This window comes from Pseudophryne corroboree, unplaced genomic scaffold (assembly GCF_028390025.1).
Source record: "Pseudophryne corroboree isolate aPseCor3 unplaced genomic scaffold, aPseCor3.hap2 scaffold_2955, whole genome shotgun sequence".
Classification (NCBI taxonomy): domain Eukaryota; kingdom Metazoa; phylum Chordata; class Amphibia; order Anura; family Myobatrachidae; genus Pseudophryne; species Pseudophryne corroboree.
Window position 1 is genome coordinate 19,503 of NW_026969624.1, and position 10,560 is coordinate 30,062.

The 10,560-nt window shown below is 47.1% G+C and overlaps 1 long non-coding RNA gene across 1 annotated transcript; it reads left to right on the forward strand.

Annotated features, from left to right (window-relative positions):
* The first annotated feature begins 3,030 nt into the window (after positions 1-3,030).
* LOC135015538 (uncharacterized) lies at positions 3,031-4,620 on the forward strand. Its single transcript, XR_010213765.1, has 3 exons — positions 3,031-3,068; positions 3,163-3,283; positions 3,981-4,620. It is a non-coding gene; the product is annotated as an uncharacterized LOC135015538 (long non-coding RNA).
* The last annotated feature ends 5,940 nt before the right edge of the window (positions 4,621-10,560 follow it).

The following is a 10,560-nucleotide window of genomic DNA, read 5'->3' on the forward strand; positions in this document are numbered from 1 at the left end:
TTACTTAGATTTTCAGTATGCTACAAATTATGTTCGGAGTCCACAATAGAAGACATATTAAGAATATTGATAAAAGAATGCTAGAACTTACCACAAGTTATTGCTCAGTACAGATACTTGTCATTGTGTAGCGGGGGAGAGGAGGGGGCATTCTGCTTCTCCTTTATACAAGGGAGAAAGTTCAATCACGAATGACATCGAAGGTGTAAATATACAACTTTTTGAATTTAGTACGACTAATTTACTAAGCTGCCGTATTCTGCATTTTCGGTTTTACCGATGTCGATGTCATTCGTTTTTTTAGGCAGTGTTTTACGTGAGTGACTTGTAAAACACTGCCGACTTTAATACAATGAATCTCGGCGGGATCTGAGAGATCCGTGCTAGGCTTCATTGTGCACTTTAAAAAAAAAAAAATCAGTGTTAAATTTAAAAAAAAAATGCGTGGGGTCCCCCCTCCTAAGCAAAACCAGCCTCGGGCTCTTTGAGTCGGTCCTGGTTGCAAAAATATGGGGGGGAAAATGATAGAGGTTCCTTCATATTTCAACAACCAGCACCGGGCTCTGCGCCTGGTCCTCGTTCCAAAAATACGGGGGACAAAAAGCGTAGGGGTCCCCCGTATTTCTGAAACCAGCACCAGGCTCCACTAGCCAGATACATAATGCCACAGCCGGGGGACACTTTTATATAGCTCCCGGCGGCCCTGGCATTACATAACCAACTAGTCACCCCTGGCCGGGGTACCCTGGAGGAGTGGGGACCCCTTCAATCAAGGGGTCCCCCCCCTCCAGCCACCCAAGGACCAGGGGTGAAGCCCGAGGCTGTCCCCCCCATCCATGGGCTGCGGATGGGAGGCTGATAGCCATTGTGTAAAAAAATGAATATTGTTTTTAGTAGCAGTACTACAAGTCCCAGCAAGCCTGCCCCGCAAGCTGGTACTTGGAGAACCACAAGTACCAGCATGCGGAGGAAAACCGGGCCCGCTGGTACCTGTAGTACTACTACTAAAAAAATACCCCAATAAAAACAGAAGACACACACCTTGAAAGTATAACTTTAATACATACATACACTCCTCCATATACACATACTTACCTTATGTTCACACGAGGGTCGGTCCTCTTCTCCATGTAGAATCCATGGTGTACCTGTGGAAAAATTTATACTCACAAAATCCAGTGTAGAAGCCTCTTCTTCTTTTAATCCAGTTGTAATCCAGGTACTTGTCAAAAAAAAAAAACGGACACCCGACCTCGCACTGAAAGGGGCCCCATGTTTTCACATGGGACCCCTTTCCCCGAATGCCAGGAACCCCCTCTGACTTATGTCTAAATGGGTTCCATCAGCCAATCAGGGAACGCCACATTGTGGCACCCTCCTGATCGGCTGTGTGCTCCTGTACTGTATGACAGGCGGCACACGGCAGTGTTACAATGTAGCGCCTATGCACTCCATTATAACCAATGGTGGGAACTTTGTGGTCAGCGGTTGACCGAAAGTAACCTCACCGCTGACCACAAAGTTCCCACCATTGGTTACAATGGAGCGCATAGGCGCTACATTGTAACACTGCCGTGTGCCGCCTGTCATACAGTACAGGAGCACACAGCCAATCAGGAGGGTGCCACAACGTGGCGCTCCCTGATTGGCTGAAGAAACCCTCTTAGACATAAGTCAGAGGGGGTTTCTGGCATTCGGGGAAAGGGGTCCCATGTGAAAACATGGGGCCCCTTTCAGTGCGAGGTCGGGTGTCCGTTTTTTTATTTTGACAAGTACCTGGATTACAAATGGATTACAAGAAGAAGAGGCTTCTACACTGGAGTATGTGAGTATAATTTTTTCCACAGGTACACCATGGATTCTACATGGAGAAGAGGACCGACCCTCGTGTGAACATAAGGTAAGTATGTGTATATGGAGGTGTGTATGTATGTATTAAAGTTATACTTTCAAGGTGTGTGCCTTCTGTTTTTATTGGGGTATTTTTTTAGTAGTAGTACTACAGGTACCAGCGGGCCCTGTTTTCCTCCGCATGCTGGTACTTGTGGTTCTCTAAGTACCAGCTTGCGGGGGAGGCTTGCTGGGACTTGTAGTACTGCTACTAAAAACAATATTCATTTTTTTTACACAATGGCTATCAGCCTCCCATCCGCAGCTCTTGGATGGGGGGGACAGCCTTTGGGCTTCACCCCTGGTCCTTGGGTGGCTGGAGGGGGGGGACCCTTTGATTGAAGGGGTCCCCACTCCTCCAGGGTACCCCGGCCAGGGGTGACTAGTTGGTTATGTAATGCCAGGGCCGCCGGGAGCTATATAAAAGTGTCCCCCGGCTGTGGCATTATGTATCTGGCTAGTGGAGCCCGGTGCTGGTTTCAGAAATACGGGGGATACCTACGCTTTTTGTCCCCCGTATTTACCAGGCGCAGAGCCCGGTGCTGGTTGTTTAAATATGGGGGAACCTCTATCATTTTTTTCCCCATATTTTTGCAACCAGGGCCGGCTCAAAGAGCCCGAGGCTGGTTTTGCTTAGGAGGGGGGACCCCACGCAATTTTTTTTCAAAAAATACACACTTTCCCATCCCCTTCCCACTGATAAGCATGCACGGATCTCATGGATCCCTGCATGCCTATCCAAACACGGGATAAAAAAGCAGGTCTGGTTTTTTTTAGCACTTTTTCACGAATTGTATTTCTGCACGGCAGTGTTTGGCAATTGTCGGCAGTGTTTGTGATTTGCACTTTTTAGTAAATTACCGATTTCTACCAAATTGCAGGCGTATTTGACCGATGGTGTATTGATTCGTAATTTTTTCCTAGGACTTCCAAAATATTTCGAATGCCCTCATCACTGCCGAGATTTTTGCTTAGTAAATTACCGAAATGACACTTTGAAGAAAAAACGGCATCTCGGTCAAAATCGGGACCTTAGTAAATATAACCCAGTTTGCGCATAAATTGGGGTGGGGGGGTCTCTGAGACTTAGCATCCCCAGGAATGGAGGTACGGTCTCTAACTAACCACTTTTCCTTATTTTTACAGCTGTGGCAGATGAGTGACAATGCGTGAAAGAGGTAACAATAACTATACACTGTATCTACATAATAACACCACAGCACAAACTAATGAGTGTATTGTTTTAACTAATGCATACCTCTCCACACATAGGCAGAACTCTGGGAGGCAACGGAGTCAGCTGCCGCCGGGCTCCTGCTTTGAAGGGGGGCACCTCTCCTCCTGTTCCGTGTGTTCAGCAACATTAATCAATTAAGTTAATTGACAGCAGCCGGTAACTCTTACATAGCTGACTTCCCCACTAGCCACTACACCTTACAAATCACACCCTTTTTATTATAGATATACTGGAAGCAGACACCTTACTGATGAAGCTATTTGCTCCTATAAAGGAAGCATGAGAATTCCAACTATATGAAGTTATTTCTCTGACAATTACAAGTAACTTCATATAGTTAGAATTATCATACTTCCTATGCAACAGCAGATATCTCCATCAGTAAGGTGCATGCATCAGTGCATGCTTTAGGTTGTGGGTTCTAATCGTGGATATGACACTTGCTAATTAATTGTCAGAGAAATAATCAGCATTGTGAGTGACTGAGCAGATCTATGTAGTGTGTGGCTGGACCCCTACATAGAGCTGCCTAGTTGCAATGGTTTTGTAGTAGCTTCATATAGTTAGAATCTGCAGGTTTACTATGCAGGAGCAAATTATATACATAAGGGGGGGGGGGGGGGCACCAATATTTTTCTTGCCTCCGGGCAATTGGGACAAACTTACGCCACTGTCCCCACATGACCCTCTCCAGGAGGGACAGAACTGAGAATGGATGTGTTAGATATGTCTACTTGTTAAGTGCTGCCAGGTCCCCTTTTACAAGTCATATATCTAACTCCATGTTGTTTTAGACATGAGAGAAAAAAATGAATACTAAAATGATGTCTCCTTCTTTGTCTCATTCTCTTAGATATTGAGAAAAATGAGAAAGGTGCTACAAGACCCAAAGCACCCACCACCACATCCTCTGTTTACATCATGGCATCCCCTGTCATAACTATCACTCGCACCTCCATCACTCCAACCACTCCAACCATCACCACCTCCTTCCCAGACCTGCTGCCAGGACCACCACCTTGGATGGCAACAGCTGTCCTGAAGACTGCAGTATAAGAAGCCCAGTGAGATTGTCATCATTTATCTCTACGCATTCCATCAGTCTTACATACCAACCTGCTTCCTGCAGTCTGCCGTTTCAGCATCAGCATGCCCAGGGCCTGTTCTAGACCAAGCGGACTACACTTTCCATCTGTGTTCCATACCAACCTGCTTCCTGCAGTCTGCCGTTCCAGCATCAGCATGCCCAGGGCCTGTTCTAGACCAAGCGGACTACACTTTCCATCTGTGTTCCATACCAACCTGCTTCCTGCAGTCTGCCGTTCCAGTGTCAGCATGCCCAGGGCCTGTTCTAGACCAAGCGGACTACACTTTCCATCTGTGTTCCATACCAACCTGCTTCCTGCAGTCTGCCGTTCCAGTGTCAGCATGCCCAGGGTCTGCTCTAGACCAAGCAGAGCGAAGGAGCTAATATTTCCTTTGACGCTCCCTCATGGCCAAAAAATAAATAAATTGATACTTTGAAATATCTCCAAGTGCCGCTGTCTGCGTTTTTTGCTACATATCCATCTATACCAGAGGGCACCGGAGCAATTAAGTGGAGTTCAAGTAACACAAGTGAGTGCAGGATACAGATGTGCCCTCTCTCTATGACTAGTCTCAGCGTGCGTACACACAATGCATTCATTAAGGAAGCTGCGTGTAGTCGCAGACACACTGTACACAGCATACGAGTCGCTTTTGCCGTGAATAGCCGCTAGATGAGAGCGGACACATCTGTAAGTTGCAGTATACAGTGATATTGTGAGGTAACAAGTTAAATCACTTTGTCATGAGTAACAATTTGCATTTGATTCATAATTCCTATTAATTATTATAATTACTATTATAATTGCTTATTGCCGCAATAAAAAGGGACGGATGTATGATACGGTGATAAGGGGGGAAGAGGTATTAGCGCACGTTTTGTGCGCTGATACCGCTTTCCCCCATGTATGACGGCTGCGGTGTGTGCATGATGACAGGATCGCTATGCTCCCCTGACCATATCGGTGCTATGCAGGGCAACGTTTGAACGTTCAGCAGCTCTGACCATTATGACACATGCAACCAGGGCCATAACTAGGTATGTGCAGACGGTGCATTGCCCACCGCGCACTTTTCGTGTGGGCGCACTGTCCGCAGCCATCCTGCTAATTGCTGGCTGCCATATGAAGCGCACCCCGCTCTTTGCCGTGCGCTAGAGTGCTGTTTAGTGAGAGTGTTAGGTGACCATGCTCCCGTGTGGCCCACCCAGCCTTGTGATGTCCTGTTCAAGTGTAGGCGGATTCAAGGAGGAGGGGGTTGCACGATACGGATGTACACCTCTCCCTGTCGTTTAGAGGAAGTTTATTTTAATTATTATTCATAATGCAGCTGCCCCGGTGGTCCAGTGGTTTACGCGGCTGCACCGGCAGCCGCAATCTGGCTATTACTGCCTGGGCAGCCGCGGGCATGTGATCATACTCCCAAGGGGGTCCCAGCTGCAGCGTACATACAGTACTGCCGAGGCCGGCGCGATGCGGGAGCAATGCTGGACGGTGCTAAGCTGAAGAGGCGCCACCCACGCTCTGCCTCATACTACATCCTGCACACCTGAGCCCAGAGAGAAAGGAGCAGCAGCAACTGCAGCAGAGCTGGAGAGGGATATTGCCCGGCTTCTTCTCTCCACTGACTCCCGTCAATGCCCTTGGCCAGATTGGGAGACACACTCCGCAAGCATGCATGTACTCATTGTGCTGTCATCTGCCGCTGTTATATTGTACTGCCAAAGCTCCTCTCGACATGGACACTTTCACTGCAAACTCAGAGGACCCTCAAGTCAAGGTTACATTTTCCATTTAAATTGTAGCCAGACTCTTTTAAAACACATACAACATCCATGTGCTCTACTATAGTATTATTAGAGATACAATATATACATGTAAAATGGTAGTCTGTGTGTGTTGCATTGGGTAGGAAATGTCGGCAGGTGGGATGCTGGCAGTCAGAAGACCGACTGCGGCATCCCGATGCTTAGAATCCCAAAATGGGGAAGGTAAGTATACTTACCTTAACCCAATGCCCCCCTAACCCTCCCTCCCCGCAGCCTAAACCTAACCCTCTCCCCAGGGCTGTAACTAGGCGTGGGTGGATGGTGCTTTGCACACAGCGCATTTGTGCTGTGTGCACACCAGCGGCATCCACCCCAATTGGCCCCGCTCCGCCCCCCTCCTCATTGACTGATGCAGCAGTGCAGTGTCCCTGCACCGTACAGGCTAGGCTGGAGAAGCACCTCCTCCCAGCAGGGAGACGCGCCTCCTCCCGGCAGGGAGACGCTTAGGGGATGCCAGGAGGATGAAGTGGCGGTAGCTGCTGCTCTGATTGTGTACCGCAGATACAGCCGTCACCAGCACAGGGACATCCCCCCGCCGCCATGGCTGCCTGCACTCTAGTCATCATCACATAGGTACCGCTGTGTGTCTCTCCCCCCTCTCTCTGTTTCCTCTCTCACTCCTTCCACCCCTCCCGCCCCTCTCTCTATGTCACCTTCCCATCACTCTCTCTCTACCTGCCACCTTTATCTCTTTCTCCCTCCCAGCCCTATCTCTCCCTTCCTCTATCTCTCTCATGACTTTAGCTGCCATAATGTGTAAAAGTGGGCTCTACCTGCCGTACTGTGTAAAAGCATAATATGAATTGGTATTATTTTGTGGCCACACCCCTTCCCCATGAAGCCACGCCCCTATAAACCAATGGGGGGGGGGGGCGCCGATGCTATTTCTTGCACACAGCGCTAAAATGTCTAGTTACGGCGCTGCATGCAACTATTGAATTTCGACAGCTGCAGGTGGCATTTCCCTACCTCCACAGCAGGGACAGAGCTGCCCTAATCTGTGGAAGCCCCGGACTCCGGGCTGCACAGGAGATCTAACGTGAGTAGAGAGATCCCCCAAGTATTTACTGAATGTAACAAATATCACATCCCAGGGACAGGTGCTCTGATAGAAGAAGCTAATGTGATCACTTTATAATCAGGTTTGGATCTACTACTTCTGCACATGTGCGGCTATCAGACCATATGAGTGGACGGTACCCATTCTCAGAAACTTTTGCGCAATGCAGACCATAGGTTACTATGGCATTACCTGCCAGGGCCAAACTGCTTGGTACAATTTACTTGGTTACTTAATATATTTTTGTTGCATATGCTGCAATGTTATTTTATAGAAATATATTCCCCTTGAAGATCAGTCCTCTTCTACAGTATATCATTTGCCAGAAAGTGGATTATTAGACGCATTTCCATCAATGTCCTAAAAAGACATTTGCACAAAAGAATACAGACAGTCCTGACGTTCCTCACTTTCATGATCATTTAAATTATAAATTAAGAAACTAATCAGTAATTTACATTTTACTCTTTTCACTGTATGCTTTGTCACATTGATCCACAAATGTTTTCCACAGTGTGATTTCCCAGGGGAACTCTGTGAAACGCGTTAGCATAATAAATAGTGGTGATAAAGAAGCATTGTGGGATGCTTATGTTTTGTGATACTGTATGTACTGTAAATGAACATTAATGTGCCTTATTTATTGTCAGGGACTTTTACTTATTTGGTAATGTGACTGACATCGTATCCCATGCAGTGTTTTACTAACACGTCTCCTTTAATTATATTTACTAATGTAGTAAATGACGGAATAACTGTACTGTACTGTCTGTAGGAATATTCTAGCACTTTGATGGCTTTCCTCCTAAAGCCAGCATGTCTCAGATCCAGACAATGCACAGTTCTTATCCGGAATATGGTATTACCATTTTGTTTTGCCGTGATGAGAAATTAACTACATGAAAGGACTGATCGCTTAATTAGAGCAGATCAAAACAACTTCTGATGGTTTGACAATCTGCAGCAAGAAAATAGAATGTACTATACCTCCAAATAATCCCTTTGTTTCCCAAAGATACAAGAGATGAATTATCATCCAATTACACTACACACACTATTATGTGTTACAGCGGGATGAACATTATTCTTACAGTTCCTGTTTTCAGTAGAGATGTGCATCGGAAATTTTTCGGGTTTTGTGTTTTGGTTCTGGGTTCGGTTCCGCAGCCGTTTTTTGGGTTCGAACGCGTTTTGGCAAAACCTCACCGAATTTTTTTTGTCGGATTCGGGTGTGTTTTGGATTCGGGTGTTTTTTTAAAAAAAACCTAAAAAACAGCTTAAATCATAGAATTTGGGGTTCATTTTGATCCCAAAGTATTATTAACCTCAATAACCATAATTTCCACTCATTTTCAGTCTATTCTGAACACCTCACACCTCACAATATTATTTTTAGTCCTAAAATTTGTACCGAGGTCGCTGGATGGCTAAGCTAAGCGACCCAAGTGGCCGACACAAACACCGGGCCCATCTAGGAGTGGCACTGCAGTGTCACGCAGGATGGCCCTTCCAAAAAATACTCCCCAAACAGCACATGACGCAAAGAAGAAAAAAAAGAGGCGCAATGAGGTAGCTGTGTGAGTAAGCTAAGCGACCCTAGTGGCCGACACAAACACCTGGCCCATCTAGGAGTGGCACTGCAGTGTCACGCAGGATGGCCCTTCCAAAAAACACTCCCCAAACAGCACATGACGCAAAGAAAAATTAAAGAAAAAAGAGGTGCAAGATGGAATTGTCCTTGGGCCCTCCCACCCACCCTTATGTTGTATAAACAGGACATGCACACTTTAACCAACCCATCATTTCAGTGACAGGGTCTGCCACACGACTGTGACTGAAATGACGGGTTGGTTTGGACTCCCACCAAAAAAGAAGCAATTAATCTCTCCTTGCACAAACTGGCTCTACAGAGGCAAGATGTCCACCTCATCATCATCCTCCGATTCATCACCGTGTACATCCCCCTCCTCACAGATTATCAATTCGTCCCCACTGGAATCCACCATCTCAGCTCCCTGTGTACTTTGTGGAGGCAATTGCTGCTGGTCAATGTCTCCACGGAGGAATTGATTATAATTAATTTTAATGAACATCATCTTCTCCACATTTTCTGGAAGTAACCTCGTACGCCGATTGCTGACAAGGTGAGCGGCGGCACTAAACACTCTTTCGGAGTACACACTTGTGGGAGGGCAACTTAGGTAGAATAAAGCCAGTTTCTGCAAGCGCCTCCAAATTGCCTCTTTTTCCTGCCAGTATACGTACGGACTGTCTGACGTGCCTACTTGGATGCGGTCACTCATATAATCCTCCACCATTCTTTCAATGGAGAGAGAATCATATGCAGTGCCAGTAAACGACATGTCCGTAATCGTTGGCAGGTCCTTCAGTCCGGACCAGATGTCAGCATCAGCAGTCGCTCCAGACTGCCCTGCATCACCGCCAGTGGGTGGGCTCGGAATTCTGAGCCTTTTCCTCGCACCCCCCAATTGCGGGAGAATGTGAAGGAGGAGCTGTTGACCGATCAAGTTCCACTTGACTTGATAATTTTCCCACCAGCAGGTCTTTGAACACCTGCAGACTTGTGTCTGCCGGAAAGAGAGATCCAACGTAGGTTTTAAATCTAGGATCGAGCACGGTGGCCAAAATGTAGTGCTCTGATTTCAACAGATTGACCACCCGTGAATCCTGGTTAAGCGAATGAAGGGCTCCATCCACAAGTCCCACATGCCTAGCAGAATCGCTATGTCTTAGCTCCTCCTTCAATGTCTCCAGCTTCTTCCTGCAAAAGCCTGATGAGGGGAATGACCTGACTCAGGCTGGCAGTGTCTGAACTGACTTCACGTGTGGCAAGTTCAAAAGGTTGCAGAACCTTGCACAACGTTGAAATCATTCTCCACTGCGCTTGAGACAGGTGCATTCCACCTCCTTTGCCTATATCGTGGCCAGATGTATAGGCTTGAATGGCCTTTTGCTGCTCCTCCATCCTCTGAAGCATATAGAGGGTTGAATTCCACCTCGTTACCACTTCTTGCTTCAGATGATGGCAGGGCAGGTTCAGGCGTTTTTGGTGTTGCTCCAGTCTTCTGTACGTGGTGCCTGTACGCCGAAAGTGTCCCGCAATTCTTCTGGCCACCGACAGCATCTCTTGCACGCTCCTCTCATTTTTTAAATAATTCTGCACCACCAAATTCAAGGTATGTGCAAAACATGGGACGTGCTGGAATTTGCCCAGATATAATGCACGCACAATATTGCTGGCGTTGTCCGATGCCACAAATCCACATGAGAGTCCAATTGGGGTAAGCCATTCTGCGATGATCTTCCTCAGTTGCCGTAAGAGGTTTTCAGCTGTGTGCGTATTCTGGAAAGCGGTGATACAAAGCGTAGCCTGCCTAGGAAAGAGTTGGCGTTTGCGAGATGCTGCTACTGGTGCCGCCGCTGCTGTTCTTGCGGCGG